Genomic DNA, 19,525 nt, shown 5'->3' on the forward strand with positions numbered 1-19,525 from the left:
CATTTGTATTTGGACCATGAAGTAAAACACTTCTGAACATAGAGCAGTTTAGTCCCACAAGTTAGCAAGTGATAACGACTCTATTTTTTTAAATTTTCAGATTCACATTATGGTGATACAAGGGGCTGGGACTAGGTATGAGGGTGAATTCAAATTCAACAAGGCCAAAATTATTGCCTCTTTCCCTCCCTGACCCACTCTAGTCTGACTTGCTCTACCCCAGATTGTCCTTTTTTGGAAATGGCATATCCATCCTTTCCCCCACCCCAATCTCATAGTGTTAACAAGTCATCTGACATCTCATATTTTTTACTCCTTACAGATATCCCATGACAAATCCTGTCATTTCTAGTTCCAAAATATCTCTTTATCTCACTATCACCACACTAGTTAAAGACACACTTATTTTATGCCTCCTCTCTTTCCATGGCCTGTCTCCCCAGTTGTACTATTTTTCCCTTCTGTATCATTTCAGAATAGCCGTTAGATAGAGCATTTTAATAGGCAGTTTTGATTATGTCACTACACTGCCGAAAAGCCTCCAAGGACCTCTTCATGCCATGAAACAAAATCTTAAATCCTTAACATGACTCAGAGGACCTCACATGGGGGCCCCCATCTATTTCTATAGACTCATTTTCTGCCCTTGTCCCCTTGCTTACCAGATTCTACCCACGCTGGCCCTGTCCAGTCCCTGTAAGTTGCCCAGTTCGTCTGCTCTTCCCCTGGTGCTGGCCCATGCCTACTCAACTCTAGGTCTCAGGGTTGGAGAGGCCTTCTTTACACCCAACTACGCTACCAGGTAAAGCAGGTTTACCTTGTTGACTCTCTCATGATGCCTGTTATTTTTCTTTACTGCCCCCTCCTCCATCGCTGTGTATTCATCAGACTATCATCGGATGCCTTTTTCCTGCTATCTCAGGCTGCAAGAGGAAAACATCACTCTGTTTTGCTCCCTGCCACTTCCCCAGTGCTCGGTAAGAGTTTGGCAAGATGTAGGACGTCAATAAGGAATGCATGATTTTTCAGACAATTAAGCATAAAATGGATTGTTTCATTTTGATTAATTCAAGCAAATAATACCAAATTATACAATCAGAAAAGCTCACTACATTGGGCCCCTAATAAACCCTTTATAAAAATCAGATGTCATCACCATCACCATGATCTCAGTATACTTCCTGGATCCTATGGAATGGCTGAGGTGGGCAAAGAGGCAGGGTTGTCAGATAAAAGGTAAAATGTTCAGTTAAATTTGAATTTCAGATAAGCCACAAGTAATTTTTTAGTGCAATATTTAGGACATACTCATACTAAAAATTTGTTATTTATCTGACATTCAATTTTAAACCAGCATCCTATCTTTCTATTTGCTAAATCTGGCAACCCTACTACAAGGAAAGAGTCCTTTGAATTTTTTAGGCAGTCCATTTCAGTGAAGTTTATAGCCATACCAAAAGGAGAGGCATAGGAGATAATGAAATCTTGGAAGTCTTTGTGATGGGAATACTTTTTCCTTCCAGTTTTATTAAGATATAATTGACATACAGCACTATATAAGATTAAGGTGTACAGCCTAATGATTTGACTTACATACACCATGAAATGATTATAATAGGTTTAGTGAACATCTATCATCTCATATAGATACAAAATAAAAGAAAAAATTTTTTTCCTTGTTATGAGAACTCTTAGGATTTACTCTCTCTTTGTGTGTGTGTGTATATATATATATATATATTTTATTGAAGTATAATTCATTTACAATGTTGTGTCAGCTTCTGGTATGCAGCATAATGCTTCAGTCATACATGAACATACATATATTCATTTTCATATTCTTTTTCACCATAAGTTACTACAAGATATTGAGTGTAGTTCCCTGTGCTATACAGTATGAGTTGTTTATCTATTATATATATATTAGTTAGTATCTGCAAATCTCGAACTCCCAATTCATCCTTTCCCACCCCTTCCCCCCTGGTAATCGTAAGTTTGTTTTCTATGTCTGTGAGTATGTTCTGTTTTGTAAATAAGTTCATTTGTCTTTTTTTTTTTTAATTCCACATGTAAGTGATATCATATGGTATATATCTTTCTCTTTCTGGCTTACTTCACTTAGAATGACAATCTCCAGGTCCATCCATGTTGCTGCAAATGGCATTATTTTATTCTTTTTTATGGCTGAGTAGTACTCCATTGTATAAATATACCACAACTTCTTTATCTAGTCATCTGTTGATGGACATTTAGGCTGCTTCCATGTCTTGGCTATTGTATATAGTAGTGCTGTGAAAATTGGGGTGCATGTATCTTTTTGAATTAGAATTCCCCCCAGATATATGCCTAGGAGTGGGATTGCTGGATCACATGGTAACTCTATTTTTGTTTTTTAAGGTACCTCCATACTGTTTTCCATAGTGGCTGCACCAAACTACATTCCCAGGATTTACTCTCTTAACAACTTTCATATATAACATATAGCAGTGTTAGTTATATTAATCAAGTTGTACATTATATCCCTAATACTTATTTATCTTATAAATGGATGTTTGTAACTTTTGACCACCTTCATCTAGTTCCCCCAACCCCCAACCTCTGCCTCTGGTTACCACAAATCTGATCTCTCTTTCTATGAGTTTCTTTGTTTGTTTTTTGAAGTATAATTGACCTATAGCACTATATTAGTTCCTGGTGCACAACATAGTGATTTGATATTTCTATACATTACAAAATGATCACCACTGTGATGGAACTATTAACCAAGTACAAAATTCACTGCTATTGTATAAGATGGTTAGGACAATGGCTTAGATGAAATAGCAATGCTTTGTTGATTGCTACAAGATCAGTTGAAGGGGCTTGGAAATTTGGTTAGTCAAGAGATACTGACCATGATCTTCCTTATTATTACAAATCCCATAATTGGAGTCCATTCTAAGTGACAGAATCAGCCGTGGTAAGGCTTATTGTTGGGCTTACTGGAACTGAGACTCATTTAAAATAACTGAAAACATGTGATGCTACGTATGATTGTGCCATTTAAAAAACTTGTGTTCATATTCTTTTTTTTTAACCTGTGAACTTGTCATTGAAGGATGAATGAATAATTTTTCATAAAAATTAATTAAATGATAAAAATAACATTTGCTCATTATCTATCTTTGTCACATTATACTTAACACTAATTTTTAAAGATTATGTGTTTAAGAATTTTGCCAAAAAATATATTTGTGTATTCCCCTGAGACCCTACAGTGTTTATTTAGAATATAATGTCTTGGTATAATTTGCTATTTAAGGCAATACAAATGATACAATCACTTACAAGTTTAGTTTTTTTTAGACTTTTTAACATTTACTTTAAAGACCAAGTGTAGTCAGGTAGATACTGTGATATCACTGTTTCAAGAAAGGGCGGTCCGGTTATAAATACAAACACTTCAAAGCCCTGCTTGGTGTTGGCAAGGGGCAGCTATGTATAAATGGAGTAATTTATATGTCCACAGCATTTCAGAGCTGGACAGAGACAGACTGTTAAGTCCAAGGCTTCATTTTACATATTGGAAACATCTGTAGAGAAGAAAGTTTAGGTGATACCCACTGCACACAGCAAATCAGTGCTTCACCCAGGAGTAGATCCAGCTTCTTTGCAATGTGTTTTCTCTGTCACAATTACCCCCCTTTCATGGATCTATATTCTGTGCCTGTGTGTGTTATTAAATATAAACTCATGTGATAATGGGTTTCAGAATATCATTTTGGAAGGCTTGTGATGATTACTTTTATAAGAAAGAAACTCAAGCCAAATAAATGTCACTCTGAGGTGCTGGATTAGCCCCATGATGAAACTGTCATTATCCTTGTCTTACAGATGAAGATGCTGGGGATCAGAGAGGTTAATTTAATTATTTAAGGCACACAGCTTAGAGTGGCAGGGTTTGGATAGAAAACCAGGTTATCCAAATGATTATATCTATACCCTTTTCTCTTCAAATTTTCAATACCTGTCCTTCCTCCTTTCTTAGCTCGTGACCTCCCTTTTTATTTCACTGAAGCAAATGAAACAATCAGAAGAAAATTGTTACAGCTTCCCCATGACAAATCTGCCTAATGCCAGCACCTTCTGCTGATTTTCCTTCCATGGAGGAGGAAATGTTGAGCTTTTATCTAATTTCCCCTCCCTACACACTTTGTAAATGAGATCTCATGGCTGAAACATGCTCAAGAGCTTCAAGACTGCATTCAGCCCTTTCTCTTCTGAATCATCAATTATCTTCTTCTTCTTTTTTTTTTTTTGCCAACTTATTCTCATCAGCATAAACACATGGCCTAATCTCTCTCACCTTTAAAAAGTTTTGCTCCAGACACTATTCAACTTAGTTCATTTTTCTTTATAGCAGACTCCTCAAAAGTGTTATTGGTATCCCTTGTTTATTAATCCTCACTGTATATCCTCTCCTCCATCCATTTTTGCCCTCTCCACTCCCTGAAACCACACTTATCATACTTACTGGTGCTTGCTGATTTCATTAGTCACATGTGAAACCTCATCTCATACATTTCAAAATCTTTAGAATGGTTGATTTGTCCTACCCTGTTGAACCATTTGTTTCCCCTCACTTAATCTGAAGACACTCCACATTCCTTTTTTTTCCTCCTACGTCATAGGTTGCTTCTCCTGATGTTCCCTTCAGCCTGCCCTCCTCCTTTCTACCTCTGTATTGGATCAGACCTCATACATCTTTTCTTCTCTTCTGTAGCCTTGATAATATTATTCAGTTCCAAAGCTTTAATTCCCAGCTGTATTCTAAGGGCTTGTAGTTGTACATACTCTCGGATTTCCTGAGCTCCAGGATGTGTGTATGCACAGAAAAGACACAGCAAGCCCAAACAAATGTGCCCGAAGGGTTCTCAGCTGAGATCTGATCGTCTTGTGCCACTGTCGTCACCTTCCTTCTTTGTGGTTAGAAAGATGTCCTACTTTAGCACTCCAGGTCCACTGACTATTTTGGTTGATATGCAGAGTGTATTTTACATATAAATGTTTCTCCCCAAAGAGCCCCTTATGGGTTACATTGGAATGCCACTACTTGTGCTAAGACTTCAAACAATTTTGTGAAAATTTGAATTAAGTGTAGGAAATGAAAGCTGCACATTGCAAATTGGCTTCTCTGCCTTCCCAGGAGTCAATTTCTACTTTCAAACCGTTAGGAAAATCATGAGAATTACTTTTTTGGTTGTTAACTGTATGAGTGACACTAGAATTCAGGTTGTGTTTTACTGAGGTTTCTCATTTAAAGCCCTGGATACTTATTATGAAATCCATGATTGTTTGAAATGGATAAAATATCTGAAGAATTATTTATCTCCTGGGAAAAGTAGAGCAAATTAATTAGCATATATATCAAAACACAATATGGCCAGGTTTCTGTGGATCATCTAAAAGATTGATGCAGGTGCCTCATATCCTTTTATTATGTGGTAAATTTTTACAGGTTGTTTAGATTTGTCCTCTTTGAACTTTGGTGGTGATATCTGCAGTGATTTAATATATTAGTGGTTTACAGGAGTGCTAAAATTCAACTATGAAACAGGGCACATTGTCCTGGAGTTAACTATTTTAACTGATAGTTATGAAGGGAAATATTTTTATATTAAAACAGGCACGATCATATTATAAAGCCTACTTTTACAGATACACAACATTTCAAGGACATTTCACCCTTGGGGCGAACTACTTAAGACTTTCCTGAGAGCCCCCACCTCCAGGGTGTTGACTTTATTTTTCCCTGGAGTTAGAACTGCATTAGTGAGAAATTTGAACAGCACACACACATCTTGGGGGTCGGTGGGGGATTGTCACATATATGTTATCACCTTTCTTTCCAGTAGGCTCTAAGCTCCCCCAAACTAGGGACATAGATGGAACTCTGATAGAACTTGTTGACTGGAACTGAAGCAGATTGAATGTAGTGTTTAAAAAATAATTTCTAAGGTAATAACAAAATATCTACAAATATAACAAGGTTGTGTTGTTATCAGGAAAAATGAGTTTCTTGATTTTTCACATAGGGCAGTGGTTGGTTGAACCTTAGAGATGGAATTTGGGAATTACTGGCTTGAACAGGGGATGACAAGGCAGCTCCATGGTTACTGTTAGATGGTCATTAGAGCATTGTTAGAAAATTAAGGTACCGTGATTTGAGGTGTTCAGTCACAGACCCAAATATGAAGGGCTAATTGCAAATAAACAGGAAGCTGTTATTAACATCAGATAGACAAGTAAATCATGTATTTGCATAAAACAGCAATGAAAGGGAACAAACTAGAACATATAGATGAATCTCATGAATTTACAGATCCCACTGTGTGACTCCATTTGTATAAAGTCCCCCTCCCCCACCGAAAAATAAGTCAAAATTTATGTATGATGTTAAAAGTCAGTGTATTTGGTATAATAGTTATCCTTGGCAAGGTGTTATGCAGAAATGTTCATTTTGTGAAAATGCATCAATCTGTACAATCATGACTGTACAGATTATATATATTATATATAATTAATAAAAACTTAAAACAACTACCCAAAGTAAATTGTGACCATGAGTTAGAGAACACCTAGGATTGCTAGAATCCCTCCAGAGGTACAGAGACAGCATCATAGGTGACACTGACTTGGAGAAGCACAAGGATCTGGGGATAAATGGATGAAGTTATTTCAGCTCACTTACACATAAGACTGCTGAGTTTTATCTTTTTCATCAAGCTGTAAGCATTCTGGATATCAGGCCAATCATAAGGGTTAGGCTCTTAGAGGGACACATTAATGAGGAGGCTTTAAAAGTAATTTGGAATTTCTGACCTGAGAAAGCAGCAGTGCAGACTTACAAGTTTTCGCTGATTTTTCCAGGAGATTCAGCAGGAAGGGACGTAAGTCTGGCGCTGGCTTTGGGACTTCCTCTTTGCTGGACTCAGTTTTCAGGAATAGGCAGGAATAGCTGGTAGCTCTTGTTGAGAAATTGTTTTAATAATCACACAAAATCCTGATAATAATTGGAAGGAGTTCAAAATTATTTATGTTGGTACTTTGTCCCAGGTTCTGCCCAAGTTACTCCAGGTGGAAGGTGAATGCTGACTGTGTTACTTCTTTAATTTCTAGCCAAATGAGTTACGATCAGTTCTTCCTACATGTTAAGTGGCATTCAGAGGGGTGAAAAATGTATTCTTTATCATTCTTCAACATGGAATCAAAATAATATAGACTTTGTGATATTGGTGTGGGGCCAATTAGTAAAATCATGGCTTATTAGAAAAAGATCACTCTTCACACATGAGCTCACTTGTGTGTATGTGCCCTGCTGTGGAAATGCCAGAACAAGTTGCATTTAAGGGATAATGAATTTCATCTCATAAGAGCTTTTTTGAAAAATTTAAAAATTGTGGTAAAATATGCATATTACCATCTTAACCATTTTTAAGTGTACAGTTCAGTAGTGTTAAGTATATCCACTTTGTTGTACAGCCAATCTCCAGAACTTTTTCATCTTGTAAAACTGCAACTCTATATTAAATACCTGTTAAGTAGCAACTCCACCCTCCCCCCGCCTCTGGCAACCATCATTCTGCTTTCTGCTGTTATTAATTTGTCTATTCATGTAAGTGGGATCATTCATTAAAACTTTATTTTAACTTTTCACCCTGAGCCTGCTTTAGACACTAAGACTATGGCCTAAAATAATTTTACTGATTGCATAATACTGGTTTACAGGATCATCTTGTAAGTTATTCTTATCAGAAAGCCCATAATATCCATGCCTTAGATATACTGTTAATATTTTCTTGAATCCTTTGCCGACTGGATTTGCAATAGGAAAAGGAGAAAAAGGATAGTCAGAGGCCCCCGCCCAGTTAGAGGGCTTGATGGCATCACCTGACATCCACGCCCTTACCCCTGGATGAAAGAGGTAGTGGTCCCACAGTGTGCAGGGTTAAGCATTTGTTGAGTTCCTATGATATACTGGGTGCTTTTTTACGTAAGTCGTCTGATTTTAATCCTCATTGTAATATTATGGTCATCATTGTACCTGTTTTACAAATGGGGAAACTGGAATTAAGAGAGTTGAGTGGTTTATCTAGGCTCCCAAAGTTAATCAGTAGCAGAAATGGTATTTGCTCTGTTTCTTTTTACCCTTCTTTATTTTCTGTCATGCAGAGGTAGCTGTAGGAATATATTCATGATGTACGTTATCCTTTTATTAGCGATGATCAAACTAAGTTAAGTTGGGCTAAGTAGGTTTTCCAAAATTACACATTTGGCAAGTGGTAGAAATAGGAGTTAAAACCAGGAGATTATTATAAATAAGCTACAAGACCTTTGCAGGTCTGGGACTATCTTTACACAAAGGTTTACAAAATTCTTGTGGTTAAAAAAACATCAGTAAGTGAAAAGTCTGCCTGTGCAGAAATAGTATGTGATATCTGGCAATGCCTTCTTCGCAAAAGTTGAAGGTCAACGTGGTCATACTATGGAAGACCTTGAATGACCCATCTAAGGATTTGTTCTTAATTGGGTAGGCAGTCAGGGGCTTTTGAAGAACCTTTATTGAAGGTGATCAGAGCTGTGCTTTTAGAAAAATCAATGCATACATTAGAAGGTGAAGCAACTGAATGTAAGCACTCTCTCTCAATACTATTAAAATTGGAATGACTTTATTGCCTGTCTGCATTCCCTTGACCTTTTCCCAATATCAGGTGGGAAACCTACTGTTGTTTAACATTTAATACAAGACATTATTTCTTTTTCCCCAAAGGCATTTGAACAGTGAGGCTAAGATATCAAACTTTTGCATATATACAAACGAAGACATTTTAAGACTAAATCAGCAAGTCAGAGGAGTTAGTATTTTAGTGATGAAAACTGAAATGTGAAATACTATATGTTGTTTCTTGGGTGACTTTTAAACCAATGGAATTGATAACTATGTTGCAATGGAGTATACATATATATGTGTAGTTATATATATGTATGTGTACATATACAGTTATATATAATATATATTTAGGATTCTGCACTGTAGGCTAGTTTCTATTTCTCATACTTACCTCATATTCCTCTTAATAACACTAGAGGTCACTCAGACTCTGTCTTTAATTTAGTTTTGCCATTGTTCATCTTCATTTAAGTTACATCTGAATTCCTATTGTGGACTTGCGTTTTTCTTTATGAATTATACAGCTTGCCTCTCTTAACCTGCTAATGTTAGTTTGTACATTCCCTATTATACTGATAGCTTAATTGACAAATTAACTTGTGTTAGTTTGCCAGATACTGGCACGAATGAGATTTTTCTTCATCTCCTCAGTGGTTGATGTCAGCAATAGAGAGGCAGGTTGATTGGATGCAGAGTGGTTCTAATTTCAGAAAAATCAATATTATAACCATAGTGTTCAGACTGCATTTTTCAAATATTATATTTTAAGTCATAGAAAATAGGCTCTAATTTTTGTTTTCAATCAACTTTTGACTTTTTTTTATTAGTCTTCTGCAAACATAAACTCATAACATTAGTTTATTCTCTGTTATTAATCAGATTATTGATTCAGTTAACAATCTTTTTATTAAACACTTACTGTATGCAGGAAACTAAGTCAGGCACTTAGAACACAGAGGTTAATAATACTGAAAATGGCTCAATAGACTTTATTCATGTGCCCCTGAACTCTAAAATTTTGTGATGCTGGGAATGGGCTTATTTAAGTTCTTTAAGTATAAATTTAGTAAGCTCTAAGGAAAGGAGAGTTATTCACTTCCTCCCATACCTTATAATTTTATTTCCCCTTTCTCACTTCTTCCAGCAGGTATGCTGGTGGGCGCCTGCCACTTGGTCTCATTGTGGCTGGTACTTAAATGCCATCTAGGGATAAATGATTTTTCTGGTCATCTGAACCTGTTGTTAGAGGTTCTAACCTCAGGTTAGAGGTTGTATCAAGATATTGGCCACAAAAGGACTTGCCAAAACAGATCATTTTCATACAGTTTTTGCTAAATATTTGATTGATAAAGTTTTGTTATAAGCAAGGCTGATTTCTAATTGTGATAAAAAACAGTCTTTGCTTTTCCTTTAGTTTCTTCCATGAAAAGCTTCTTGGGAATGTGAAGACTGCAGCATGGTCAAGAAGAGTGATCCTCAGACTTCAGGATGAATCACCTGGAGGGCTTTTACAAACACCCATTTCTGGGTCCCATCCTCAGCATTTCTGATTCAGTAGGTCTGAACGAGACCTGAGAATATACATTTCTAACAATTTCCCAGGTGAAGCTTAAGCTGTTGGTCCTGGGACCCCTCTTTCTGAACCACTGATTTAGAGAATAGAGCATCACACTTGAGTTGGGAGGCTTAGCTTCTAGTTTTAATTTTGCCACAAGCTAGTTATGTGCAAATGGACAAGTGATCTAACCTTATGTAACATGAATATTTCATACAGCTTTGCTTATAACTCCATTATGGTCATTTCAAAATAATCACAGCTTGCCACTTTGAGAATTGTTTTCCTACACCTCTCCTCCTTACTTTCCCCATCTTTCCCTGGTCCAGACTAACCTAACTACTTGGAGCTTCCTGAAGACATTGTGCTCTTCCATAATTCCTTGCTTTTGTATATGCTGTGTCCTGGTACCCTTTTCCCCCACTGATTACTCCTATTCAACCTTCATATACCAGTCATAACTATGGAGCTTTATTCATCTGCCCCCATCTCCACCTCCCCTGTATAGGACTGGTTATTTCTTTTAAGGTCTTCTCACATTACCTTGAACATAAAACATATCACATCAATATAGGGCTCTTGGTGGTTCATTGGACAGCTGCTTCTCTCAGAGGACATAGGGGCTTACTCATCTTTGTGTCTCTATTACCTAGTGCATTTCTAGTACAAATCTGGCATTTCATAAATGTTTAGTGCATGATGAAATCTATGTATGTATCGGCTTTCCCTTCTATATTGTGAGATCCTTTGGATGGCTATCCTGATTATTTTTGATTTTTTGAGAAATTCATGTCTTTACACATTATAGTTTAGTTTTAATGAATGTTATCTTGTATGAAAAGTGAAAAGGTTAGAATGAGGGACCTTGTATGTTATTTAAAGTGTCTCCAGAGTCTAAGTGCAAAATTGACTTGGTATTTTTTTCACTGTGCAGTTATAATAATTGGATCTGATTTTAATAATAGGTTTTAACATTTAGATGTGCTTTTGTGTCCAGGACTTCACGAAACATATTTCAAGGATTTTTGCGATATTCACAACAATCTACAATGTTTTTTTGCTGCTTGTATTTTACAGAACAAAATACTGAGGTTTGACTAAGCAAAGTCATATATTTAGTGATGAATCTGGGATTCATACTTATTAAATTATTATATTAAAAACAACTTTGAGAGAAAAAAACATTCAATCAGTGAACTTGAGTTATCAAACATGTGACAACATTTAATGTAATACTCAGAAAAGTCAGTGAAAGTAGGATACTGTGAATGTCCTTGTCCCAGAAATAAAATGGAAATAAGTTGTCCAGAGTTGTACCAAGCTGGAATGACTTTGTGAATCTTTGATAGTGTGTCACAGCTTTGTGGAAGGAAACGCAAGTTTACATATATATATATATATATATATATATATATATATGTCATTGGTCCTGTGGCAGAGCTCATGCTAAGCAGGAGAGCCAGTATAATTCCTGTTTTGTTGTTAGGTTGTCAAAAACTCAGGCTATAAGGAGGCAGTTACTGTTGAATTAGGCAAGTCTTCCATGTTTATTATGTTCCTAGGACCTGGTTCTTTAAGACCAAGAGTTAGAAAAAGTGTAGGTTTTGCCCATGGGCTGGTGAAAACACTTGCCTACTTTGTCTCAGTGCCTGGCACAGTTCTGAGTACTAACAGCCAATCCAATTACAAAGGAATTTTGTTCCATTCTATATGGCAGTTGCTTATATGATCAGTTTAATTTGGGTACTGTATTCTGATAAATAAAATCTAGACTGCAGTTGTCATTAATGACTTGAAGACTCTTTATCCTATAAATTATAATTATGATATATTACTCTGAGTCCAGCCATACCTCCTCCTGCCACTGCAAGCTGACCCTGCAACAAGGAGTTGATATAGGTAATTTATTTTGGAGGCGCTCACAGAAAACAGAAGCATAGGAAAGTAGGGAGAGAGTGACAAGAAAGGAAGAAAAACAATAAATTATGTGTTAATGAGCTGATTACTGCTTAGAATTGTCCCTCTGAAAGACAAAGAAGTTGGGACATTTATCCATAGACTTTTATCCCCTGTAGCATGAGGATTGTGTTGCAGGTAGATGAGCCCCTATTTCCGGGTTGCACCTGCGTGTGGCTAAGCTATCTTCCCCAGCTTTAGGGAAAGCAGTACAGAGAGGCACCGTGGAATATTGGCAAAGATGCATGGAACTGTCCACCATACAAGTGCTGAAGTTAGGTGGACTGAGGGGGAAGCGACACAGTTCATTACAAGTATCTGCTACAGATGACAAAAAGTATTAACTAAGAATAATAGCCAAAATGATGAAATAAATTGTATATTCTCTTCTAATTATTTTATATGTTTATGTATGCTTATTTTGGTATGTTTTGAAGATTATAATCATGTCAAGCGGTATTCAGTTTGAGGTTAGTATTAGTGCCAACCTCTCATTGTTAAAAAATTGGCAAAGTGCCAATTTCTGGCACATTTTGAAAGCACCATAAAAGATAACTGAAACCTTAGTTTTAAAGCTTATTAATGAATAAATTTAGTAGAAGGTCAGATCATGGGAGTGGGAATAGGTGACTATAAGACTAGAATGACATATAATGGCATCCAGAATTTTTTATTTTAAAGTCATCTTATTTTTCATTTCTAATTGCAGAAAATTAAAAAACTTAAATAAAAAATATAAAGAAGAAGGAAACTGTATCAACCATAACCTCCCATCTAGAAATATTGTTACTGTGTTGATCCTTTCCAGTAAAAAATTCTTATAGATGTGAGTATGTGATTTTTTTCTTTTTGCTAATAAATGCCAGTTCCCTACTGAGTGGCAGGTAAGGAGACTAATATTTATTGAATGCTTTTTATTTGCTGGACATCGAGTTGAACATTCTACACACCTTCCCTAATCCATTAGCCCTTGCACTGTTTATCTTTAGGAAGCCACTATCCCAGCCCCAGAGGTCAATCTGCGTGTGTTGGGTACTGCCCAGAGCCTGTCTCCAGTCATTGAGAAAATGCTTTGTCTTCCACAGGCCCCAACTGAGCAAGTCAGAAAGGTTAAGGGCAGCCTGGGAAGTGCTGAGAAGTGTTTTTTCTAATGGAAATGAAAATGGAATAGAGAGAGGCAGAGGAACGGGGAAATGTAGAGTAAAGCAATGGAAAAGAAATTTCCTTAAATTTATTTTCCTCCCAGCACTATGTTATGTCTGTTTTTAGGTCTGCTTGTTCAAGTGACTAGGCAGATTTTCCCAATTAAACCATCATTTACAGCCCTGCTCATCCCAATCGTGTAAATAAGCTGCCTTTGGGTTTGTCTGACAGGCATTTGCTTTGCATCATCATTCGTGTTTTGACAACATTCCTGGAGATGAAAACAATTCTGCCATACTCCCAACTCCTTCAAAATGCCTTTTTCCTCCTTTTATCTTTGATTCATTGGTGTAAATAAATAAAACCTCCCTACCTGTTTTGCTTCTCCTCCCCCCTTTCCTCTCCAATTCAGGATTTTAATTTGAAAATGGTTATTTTTAGCCTTGTTCTCGACTGTGCCTATGCTCTGTCCTCACCATACTGCTGATTGCTGATAACACAGCTGGTTTCCGGGGTGGCCAGTGCAATCTGCAAACATTACAGATAAGATTGATTGAAAAGTGGGCTGCAGCTGATAGAGACCCCTCTGAGGCCAAGGAAGCAGGCGCTTCCTAAAGGGTTTGCTTTTTAGGGTGAAGTTTTTCAATCACACCTCCATGGGGGCCTGTGAGGAGATAGGCAGATATTACAAACTGTCCCTTCTTGGGTAGTCTTGGGACTCAGGGGTAGGCTGATCAGTCATGATTTTAGAAAATTAAGGACTTGTGTGATTAGAGAAAAGGCTGTTTTTGAAATTATGTAGGATAAAAGAGTCAGGAGGTATGCCACATCCAGAGACAGTCCAAAGGAGGCTTTCAGTGAAAGTATAAGCAGGGGTCCCAATCTGATAACCTGTAGGCCATAAGTGTCCTGTAGATGTGCTTTGCTTGACTTATAGTGTTTTTCTTTAAAAATATATTGTTATTGTTATTCAATTACATATTCAATATTTAGTTATGTATTCAATATTCAATTATATATTCAACATGAAATTGAATATTATACATTCAATCATGTATTATATATTCAGATATATACACATATATATGGAAACACTTATTATGTGCCAAGAACTGCTCTAAGCTGCTCACAAATACCATATAATTTACCTTTATAGCAAGCCTATGAGGTTCCAATATTATCCTTATTTCACAGATGAAGCACAGAGAGGTTAAATAACTTGTGCAAAGTCATATACCTTACACATGATATTGAAATAGTGAGGGATTTTTACATGTAAAGCTAAAAATCAGTATTTCTGAATATTTGGAACTTCTGGTGAATATTGGGCTCTCAGTCCTTAGGGCAACAAATGTCCCTATTAAGTAGGACATGCGTGCTATAGGTTATGGTTGGAGTCTTCACATATCCCCATTTGTAATTGGTTGACTTTTAAAATTTCTGTTACTTTTCTTATTCCTATAAGTAGTTGAGAAAATAACATATGGGATAGATCCACAGTTCTCAAATCAGGGAGATGAGCAAACGGAGCACTGGAAAATGGCAGTAGGGGATGGAGGAAGTCCTGAGAAAACGCTTAGAGCCCGCTGTTCCCAAACAGCCTGTCAACTCACCTAGGTAGTGATTGCAGTCACTCATCTATTCAGCCATACATAGACGACTAAAACTGAGCTAAAAACTAAGGAAAACTAAGACTCTGGGTGAAAGCCAGGCAGAACTTTAAGTCGAGTGAAGGACAGTGCTGGTAATCAGTGACCATACTATCATGCATTGTATAGAGGAGGGATTATGAAAGTGGTGATGTCGGGGGAGTCAGTTCTGAGGAGGTGGCTTCTGTTCTAAGAGCATGAGTTAGAAGTTAGCCAGGAAGGAGTAGGTCATCTCTAACGGTTGTGAAGATTATGCCCAGAAAACATAGTTTTCCCGCAAGAGCATCAGGAATCACGAGCAGCAGCTGTAAAGGCTGGAAAGAGCAAGGCAGGCAGAGGAAGTGAATGAGGGACACGGGTTGGTTGCGAGGGGCGTAGAGCATGTCGGAGAGGACACTCACCAGCTTTGTCTATTAGTGGAGGCATTGGTTTCTGAGTCTCAGTTTTCTTCATTTTTAATGTTGGGATGGAAAAAAAGTGCTGACCTGGTAGTTTTGCGGCAAGGCTTATTTGTGATAATACAGGTTAAGTGCTTAGCAGAGAACGTGACCAGTTGAACTACTCATCAATGTGGCTATTATGTAATACCAAGTTTTTGTTCTATGATTATTGGTGTCAATAATAATGATGTAGCTAATAGTACTTATATATTTTGTTATTAGAAACTCTACTTGGTTCTGTGTGAAGAGAAAACTTATTGTTTCCCTAAGTGTGCCTAATGAAGGTCCAAATAGCAGAGCCATGGATGAAACAGTGTGCAGTGAAGTGACCCTGAGACGGTGGGGCATTAGGAAGGCGTGAATAAGAAGAAAAAGCAAAGTAAACAGAACAACCAAAAACATCCACTCTAAAATGCTTTGACGAAGTTTCTTCCTGCTATTAAACTATAGTAAAATATTGCTTCGTACCTATGACCTTTGTAATTGACTAGTTAGGTAAATTGGTAGAATTCAGGCTCAAATGGTTGAGTGATAGTTTCTCACATCCAAAGTAAAGCTAGAATCTGAACTGCAAATCCTAATGATAACCCTTTTTATAACATTTATGACTCAAATGCAACATATTTCTTTGTGCAAATAGTCCAGCTTGGCATCAGTGTGATATCCTAAAGGAAAACAAAGTGAGGACCTTACAGTAGCATAGCCCTATGGTAATTATAGTCTGGATCAGTCTCATTTTTCCTCCATTAACATCTGATTTCATTGCTCTCACAAAAGATTGAGAACAAATGTCCTTCCCCCCATTATCTGTTCTATCAGTTTTTCCCTCCTGGATACGTAAGAGGGCGATGAGCTGAAAGGAAACAAGTGAAGCCTTAGACACCTCAATTTGATTTAGAGGCTTTTCTTTTTGGCTCTGCATCTGAAATTATTGAAAACAATAGGTTCAATGTTCAAATGTGGAAACTAAGGGGAAATTTCTGCCTTTTTCTTTCTCTCTTCTCAGCAAACATTAGTTCTTTCACTAATAACTAATTAGTAAAGTTTGTTCTGAAGACTCCTTTGGGAAATACACCTTTTGCTCTCTCAGCTGCAGGGGTGGGAGGGTGACCAGTCCAGAGAATTATTTCATCTGATTCCCGGAGCCACTGTGCTTTCCTCAGGGGATGGGCACATGCCCTGGTTAATCTAATCAGAGTTAATGTTTGGATATTTACTGGGGAGAGTGGGAGAAGTTGTTCTCCTTTGAGCTGGTCTTATAGTTACAGAGATGAAGGACTGGAGCTTCCAGAGGCCACTTGGAGAGATCCTATTTGAGCATCACAGACATAAGGAAAGCAGAGGCAAGGCATGGGGAGAGGAAAGAGAAACAGAGAGATAGAGATAGAGTGGGGAGGGGAAAGGCCAGAGGGAGGGAAAGGGGGGGGAGGGAGAGAGAGAACTCTAAAGTGAACTCTACTACTAGCCTTTTTAGTAGTATGATTTAGTAATTTCCCTGTTCTGTTTAAGCCAGTTTGAGTTGACTCTTTGTTAATTTTCACCTCTAAGATGACTAATAAATGTATATTCATATCCATCTAGGTCCCAAGCAAAGCAAATCCTTTGAAACTGGTTTGTTCATTCAGAAGGAGGCAGACAACAAAAGGGAAGTGGACTACAAATACAGAGAGACACACAAACAGCCAAGTAGGTGGACTGTGCTAACTTGGAGTTGGTTCTGAGTCATTGGGTGTGACAAATGGCATGTGTGAATTTAAAGGGATGAAGTAAAAGGTTACAAATCTTGACAAGGACATTTTGTGGCTGGAAAGCTCTGTTATGACAACTGAAGTCGCACTTCCTGAGGGTGTGTGAAAGATTATCAGCTTCAAATTCTGATTCCATCAAGTTGTGTTTCCTACTCTTCATTTCCTGGATTATTATATGTTATCTGTAAAGGTCATGGTAATTTTTAGGGGTGAGTTTTTAATATTTATTTATGGCTGGGAAATATAAGCACATGAATTCATCTTTGGCTCTGAGGAGAAGGGGCAGGACAACTGGTAGCAGATGAACTAAAGCACTTTATTGTGACTGCCTCTCTGGAGTGCTGAGATTTTAGGTGGCTTCATGCACCACCCTATGAAACTCCCATTTACAATGATGGTGCAGGTGGTCAGGCAGGTTCTAGATAGCTTTATAGATAATACAAGGCAGGTTTGTAGACAATTTTACAGAGCTTGGAGGAAGCCATTCTATGTCCTGTCACATATTTTAAGACAAGACTCATGCCGCCTCTGCCTCTTTCCCTTCCCAAGCTAAGTGATATCAATTACTCCAGATAATCATATTATGAAGTTGTTTCCTTAAATCCTTGAATGCAGGAATCAGTCTTTTTTCACAGGTGCTGTCCCAGATCCTAGCACAGTTCCTCGCACATAGTAGGTGCTCAGTACATTTTGGGAGTTGAAATTCCTTTCCTTATCGTATCATCTTTGTTTATATTTATTTTTGTTCACTCTGATTCTCCTTATACAGGATGCTGTATTTGCTAATTAATTAATTAATTATTAATTATTATTGAATAATCAATTAATTAATTAATTATTTTCCCTTCTTAATGGAGGTACTGGGGATTGAACCCAGGACCTCATACCTGGTAAGCATGCACTCTACCACTGAACTATACCCTCCCCCCAGGATGCTGTTTTTTAAATTTCAGACTCTATTCAATTTTTCCCCGTCTCTCTTCACTTCACATATAAATGAAGGGAGAGAGAGAAGAGAGAGAGTTAGTTAGTTCTGGTTTCTTATGAAAAGAGGAACTCGGTCATGGTGGTCAGAACCAATTGATTCCTAATTAAATGAAGCATAGAATTGAGCTGGGATGCATTTGTTCTGATTCAAAAGCCATCTTTCCCTTCCTGCCTGATGATTGTATCTTTTTCAGTGTCAGCACAATGTGGGCAGGGAGGCACTCTCTCTGCACTGTTCCACTCCACACAGGGATAAAGGGAGATGTAAGTGCAGAATGCTCTGTGATGAAGCGGGAGCCACTTGTTAGAGCAAGGGGGAGAACCGGCAATAATAGGAGACTGCCCAAATGGAAAGGATGGGATCACAGGCAGGCGTTCTTTTAGCAGCAGAAACTTTTCTCTCCCCAAGAAGCAGGAAGGAAGCCAGCAGAGGTGATTAAGCCAGTGATCAGGATGAAGAGCAGCCTGAGATACAGTCAACGTGCAGAAACGACTCAGCAGGCTGGCCGAGCTGAGGCTGAATCTGTGGCTCTGTGAACCAGCCCGAACGGTCTATCACCTGAAATCTGCCAAGAACCAGGCTGTAAGTCATCTGTGGCGGTGGACACTGGTCATCAGATATTCTGCTTATATCCACTCACTCATTCATGCATTCAACAAACACGTGTGGCGCTCCCCCTAGGTGCCAAACCACCTGCTAGACAGTGGGGATTCATAGGTGATTAAGATAGTCTCTTTTATTGGAGGAGCTCCTAATTAAATGGAGGAAAACAATAAATGAAACCTTCATAACTGATAGCTGTTATTTTCATATTCTGGGGAATCCAGACAAACATTCATTAGTGATTATTTCATCTAACAACTCTAGGAGGTAAACTCTATTTTTCTCTCTGTTTTTAGGTAGAAAGCAATATGACTGTTACCCCAAATTGGTGGCAAAGCTGAAGTCTGAACCTCTGTGGCTAAGGAGCAAGCACAAAGTTCTGTAAGAACATAGGAATGACTGACTCATCTTTTCTGGGAGCATTCAGAAAAATGTTATCAAATATGTACTTTTTGATTTGGGTCTTGAAGTATAACTAAGAGTTCACCTGACAGACAAAGGTTGACAGGAGGTCATTTCAGCATTTGTAACATATGAATAGAAATGGCCAAAGGAAGTATTTCTGGATTCACTAGTGAAGCCCAGTTAAGTAACAGTTTTCATTGAACAGGCTAGTTTGATGATCTGATTTAGGTTTAGTTTTATGGCTTTAAATAATACAGTTTTGGCTTCAGTGTGCTGGCCTTATTTTACTGACTTTTAAAAACTGAGATATAATTGACATATAACATTA

At 37.7% G+C, this 19,525-nt stretch overlaps 1 long non-coding RNA gene and 1 other non-coding gene across 2 annotated transcripts in view; one reads left to right on the top strand and one right to left on the bottom strand.

Moving 5' to 3' along the window:
* The window catches only part of LOC140698137 (uncharacterized), a 65,113-nt gene extending 45,948 nt beyond the window's left edge, over positions 1 to 19,165 (top strand). The window contains exons 3-5 of the long non-coding RNA XR_012075662.1: positions 17,035 to 17,139; positions 18,598 to 18,771; positions 19,089 to 19,165. This is a non-coding gene — a long non-coding RNA (uncharacterized lncRNA). The remainder of the gene's footprint in view (positions 1 to 17,034; positions 17,140 to 18,597; positions 18,772 to 19,088) is intronic.
* Positions 18,054 to 18,126, bottom strand: TRNAG-ACC (transfer RNA glycine (anticodon ACC)). The gene has a single exon. It is a non-coding gene; the product is annotated as a tRNA-Gly (tRNA).
* Positions 19,166 to 19,525: the final 360 nt, after the last annotated feature.

The sequence above is a fragment of the Vicugna pacos genome, chromosome 9 (genome assembly GCF_048564905.1).
Source record: "Vicugna pacos chromosome 9, VicPac4, whole genome shotgun sequence".
Taxonomy (NCBI): domain Eukaryota; kingdom Metazoa; phylum Chordata; class Mammalia; order Artiodactyla; family Camelidae; genus Vicugna; species Vicugna pacos.